Here is a 5,693-nt window from a genome sequence, read left to right on the forward strand (position 1 = left end):
AAAAAAAAAAAAAAAAAATTATTCACTTGGCCAAACAGCTCTCTGACACACCGTGGCCAGTGGCTCACTCCTGTAATCCCAGCACTTTGGGAGGTGGGTGGATCAACTGAGGTCAGGAGTTTGAGTCCAACCTGAACAATATGGTGAAAACCCATCTCTACTAAAAATACAAAAATTAGCCAGGCGTGGTGGCGGGCACCTATAGTCCCAACTACCTGGGAGGCTAAGGCAGGAGAATTGCTTGAACCCAGGAGGCGGCCGTTGCAGTGAGTGAAATTCTGCCACTGCATTCCAGCCTGGGGGACAGAGCTAGACATCATCTCAAAATGAGTAAGTAAATAAATAAATAACTCTCCGACATAATTTTTCACTATGAAGTTAATTATTTTTCTCTTTATTATTAAGTATCTTTATACAGCTGTTGTGCATAAACCATCACATTTAATCTGGCAGCTACGTTTCTTTCTTAGATTTTCTTTGTGTATATCCATCTTTGAAAAATGAAGGCTCTCATCTCTGGTTACAGGCCAGAAAAACTGGGAAAAACGGCCAGGTGCGGTGGCTCACGCCTTTAATCCCAGCACTTTGGGAGGCTGAGGGAGGTGGATTACCTGAAGTTAGGAGTTTGAGAGCAGCCTGACCAACATGGTGAAACCCCATCTCTATTAAAAATACAAAAAATTAGCCAGGCATGGTGGCATGTGCCTGTAGTCCCAGCTACTTGGGAGGCTGAGTCAGGAGAACGGCTTGAACCCGGGAGGTGGAGGTTGCAGTGAGCTGAGATCACGTCATTGCACTCAAGCCTGGGTGCCAAGAGCAAAACTCCATCTCAAAACAAACAAATAAACAAAAAACTGGGAAAAACCATGCTCCTACACCTACTGAATGTTTGACAAAATATTATTCTTCGGTCAAAAACAGGCATTACTGGTGAGCTTCTCAGAAATTCAGAAACTCAGATTTATTCCAGATGTAAAATAAATAAGCATAACAAGATCTCCAGCTTATTGTACACATTAAAATTTGAGAGGTACCTTCTACCTCAATGTGTCTTTTTGATCTGAAAAGTATAAGCAACTCATTCTGTGTGATGTGAATATAGCAGCCAAAAATTTACATGTCTGTGTTCATGCCCTTAGTTTTATACTTTATTATCCAGAAAAGTATCTTACATACACTGGTGTTGTGGATCTTATGCCATTTTGTTTTCTCAGAGTTATAGAATACATTAGAGAATATTTATGTGTTGAAAATTATTCTGTTGCCGGGCGCGGTGGCTCAAGCCTGTAATCCCAGCACTTTGGGAGGCCGAGACGGGCGGATCACGAGGTCAGGAGATCGAGACCATCCTGGCTAACACGGTGAAACCCCGTCTCTACTAAAAATACAAAAAACTAGCCGGGCGAGGTGGCGGGCGCCTGTAGTCCCAGCTACTCCGGAGGCTGAGGCAGGAGAATGGCGTAAACCCGGGAGGCGGAGCTTGCAGTGAGCTGAGATCCGGCCACAGCACTCCAGCCCGGGCGACAGAGCAAGACTCCGTCTCAAAAAAAAAAAAAAAGAAAGAAAATTATTCTGTTGGATAATATTCATCTTCCTATAAGTTAGAATCCATTCTCTTTACTGTCATTTCACATTGAGTCAAATTAAAATTTCTGCCCATGGCCACAAGGTAAATATATGCATTTCTGTGGTGTGTGTGTGTGTGTGTGTGTGTGTTTCCAGGGACCTTTGACATTTAGGGATGTCACCATAGAATTTTCTCTAGAGGAGTGGCAATGCCTGAATACTGCTGAGCAGAATTTATATAGAAATGTGATGTTAGAGAACTACAGAAACCTGGTGTTTCTGGGTGAGAATAATTTCAATAAACAATTCCTATTATACCCTAAATGTTTCATTTCTCTTTTCTGTAGAATATGTTTTAGTAATTTACGCTTTGCATACAAGAGTTTCAGATCCCTGTTTTCTGAAAACAGAGATCTGTAAGTGTAGATAGGAATTTATTCAAGATGTTTTATTTTTACCTGAACTATCCACATTCCTGAGCTGATCTGTATCTTTCACTGTATATTAGTGGTAATTCCAGAAATTTAGTTGCATAAAATATTGTTGCCCATGCCTTAAAATCTAATTGCCACAACCAATTTGTGATTCAGTAGTACAGGGTAGTAAAATTAAGAACCTACAAATTGAAAATATTTTCTAAATATTTAGAAATTTCGGTTATAAATTAGTGTTTGGGTATTAATTTACTAGAATATTGTGTTACTTTTTTTTTTTTTTTTTTGAGATGGAGTCTCGCTCTGTCACCCAGGCTGCAGTGTAGTGGCACAATCTCAGCTCACTGCAACCTCCGCCTCCCGGGTACAAGAAATTCTCCTGCTTCAGCCTCCCGAGTAGCTGAAATTACAGGCATATGCCATCACACCTGGGTAATTTTTTGCATTTTTAGTAGAAATGAGGTTTCACTGTGTTAGCCAGGATGGTCTCTATCTCCTGACCTCATGATCTGCCCACCTCGGCCTCCCAAAGTACTGGGATTACGGGCATGAGCCACCATAATCTGGCCATATTCTATTACTTTCTTTTTACTGAGCATGTTATTTGGAGAATGTGAGCAAGATTCATGTTATTTATTTTTAATGAAACAGATATTGCTGTCTCTAAGCCAGACCTGATCACTTTTCTGGAGCAAGGAAAAGAGCCCTGGAATATGAAGAGACATGAGATGGTGGAAGAACCCCCAGGTAGGTGACAGTGAACACAATGGACAACACAGATGAAAGGTTTAATGGTGAAGAAGAAGCCGGTTCTCAAAATGTGATCTGAGAAGCTGTGCTCCAAAGGAAGCAGTTTCTGGGAAGCCTGAGATTTTAAAAATACTACTGTCACGTAGGGGCATCTTCTGTCTTATGCTTTAAAATTCTCTAAGGATTCTACTTTCCCTTCAATGATCTTTCTTCAAGTTTACAGTGACAGCCAAGTCGTCTTCATGGCATAGAAGAAGCTGCACAATCTGACTGCTTTCTGTTGTTATTGGGGACACACAAATATCTGCATAGTTTTGAGAAACTCTATGTTAAAAAAAAAAACTGGCTTCTTCACCCCACAATTACTCTCTTACCATGTGATATGTTCAGTTCCTCTTGTCTTCTGCCACAATTGTAAGCTTCCTGAGACCCTCACCAGAAGCAGACAATGGCACAGACTTCTTGTACAGTCTGCCAAACTGTGAGCCAAATAAATCTATTTTCTTTATAAATTATCTCCTCTCAGGTATTTCTCTATATGCAAAGCAATTAATAAAGTCTATAATGTTGTCTACATTTTCTGGTTTCTTGTTACTCTTATCTGAATTTTCTATTTATTGAAAATGGGGTCTTGATGTCTACAACTTTTATGTTGCTATGTATTTCTTGCTTCACTTTTGTCAATATTTTGGAGACCCAGTTTTATGCATAGACATACATTTAAATTGATATAATAGTTATAGATTCCTGGTAAATTGACCCATTTTACCATTATATAATATCAATCTTTGTTTCTGGTTTTTTTTTTTTTTTTTTTTTTTTGAGATGGAGTCTCGCTCTGTTGCCCAGGCTGGAGCGCAGTGGCGCGATCTCGGCTCACTGCAAGCTCCGCCTCCTGGGTTTACGCCATTCTCCTGCCTCAGCCTTCCGAGTAGCTGGGACTACAGGCGCCCGCCATCTCGCCCGGCTAACTTTTTGTATTTTTTAGTAGAGACGGGGTTTCACCGTGTTAGCCAGGATGGTCTCGATCTCCTGACCTCATGATCCACCCGTCTCGGCCTCCCAAAGTGCTGGGATTACAGGCTTGAGCCACCGCGCCCAGCCAGATTTTTTTTTATTATGTTACTTACAGCCTATTTGACTAAATGCTAAAATGGGTTTATTGTAGAGAACATATTGTATGGTTTTATTCTTAAGCCGCTCAGGCATCTTATTTCTTTTCCTTTTAATTAATTCATTTATAAAATATGGTTCCATTCTCTCAACCAGGCTGGTTTGCAATGGTGTGAACATGGCTGTGAGCTGCAGCCTCAACCTCTCAAACTCAGAAGATCCTCACATTTCAACCTCTCAAGTAGCTGGGTTACAGGCATGTGCCATCATGCCCAGCTAGTTTTCTGTAGAGACTGAGTTTTCTTTTTTCTTTTTTTTTTTTTTTATTATACTTTAAGTTCTAGGGTACATGTGCATAACGTGCAGGTTTGTTACATATGTATACCTGTGCCATGTTGGTGTGCTGCACCCATCAACTCGTCAGCACCCATCAATTCATCATTTATATCAGGTATAACTCCCCAGTGCAATCCCTCCCCCCTCCCCCCTCCCCATGATAGGCCCCAGTGTGTGATGTTCCCCTTCCCGAGTCCAAGTGAACTCATTGTTCAGTTCCCACCTATGAGTGAGAACATGCGGTATTTGGTTTTCTCTTCTTGTGATAGTTTGCTAAGAATGATGGTTTCCAGCTGCATCCATGTCCCTACAAAGGACGCAAACTCATCCTTTTTTATGGCTGCATAGTATTCCATGGTGTATATGTGCCACATTTCCTTAATCCAGTCTGTCACTGATGGACATTTGGGTTGATTCCAAGTCTTTGCTATTGTGAATAGTGCTGCAATAAACATACGTGTGCATGTGTCTTTGTAGTAGAATAATTTATAATCCTTTGGGTATATACCCAGTAGTGGGATGGCTGGGTCATATGGTACATCTAGTTCTAGATCCTTGAGGAATTGCCATACTGTTTTCCATAATGGTTGAACTAGTTTACAATCCCACCAACAGTGTAAAAGTGTTCCTATTTCTCCACATCCTCTCCAACACCTGTTGTTTCCTGATTTTTTAATGATTGTCATTCTAACTGGTGTGAGATGGTATCTCATTGTGGTTTTGATTTGCATTTCTCTGATGGCGAGTGATGATGAGCATTTTTTCATGTGTCTGTTGGCTGTATGAATGTCTTCTTTTGAGAAATGTCTGTTCATATCCTTTCCCCACTTTTTGATGGGGTTGAGACTGAGTTTTCTCAAGTTGCCCAGGCTGGTCTTAAACTCCTGGGATCAAGTAATCAGCCCATCTTGGCCTCCCAAAGTCCTGGATTACATTTCATTCTATTAAGTAGTTTAATTAATTTATTTTTAAAATGATTGCTTAAAAAATGAAGTTACTATTATCAGTTTTACTGTTATTGTTTTATGTGTTTTTTGTAGATATGTTTTTTTCTCATTTCCTGCTGTACTGACTATATTTTTGTTTAATTTTGTAGTGACATGCTTTGCTTGTTCCTTCATTTTATTTTGCATAGTTTCTATAAAATGTTTGTAATCAGCAGGGCACAGTGGCTCACACCTGTAATCCTAGCACTTTGGGAGGCGGAGGTGGGTAGATTGCCTGAGCTCAGGAGTTTGAGACCAGCCTGGGCAACACGGTGAAGCCCCATCTCTATTAAAATACAAAAAGTTAGCCAGGTGTGGCGGGGTGGGCCTGTAGTCTCAGCTACTCGGGAGGCTGAGGAGAATTGCTCGAACCTGGGAGGAGCAGGTTGCAGTGAGCTGACATCTCGCCACTGCACTCCAGCCCGGGAGACAGAGTGAGACTCCATTTCAAAACAAAAAAAGTTTGTAATCATCTTGAAAAATGGACATTATGTAAAACATCTAAAGT

Source organism: Piliocolobus tephrosceles, chromosome 21 (assembly GCF_002776525.5).
Source record: "Piliocolobus tephrosceles isolate RC106 chromosome 21, ASM277652v3, whole genome shotgun sequence".
Taxonomy (NCBI): Eukaryota; Metazoa; Chordata; class Mammalia; order Primates; family Cercopithecidae; genus Piliocolobus; species Piliocolobus tephrosceles.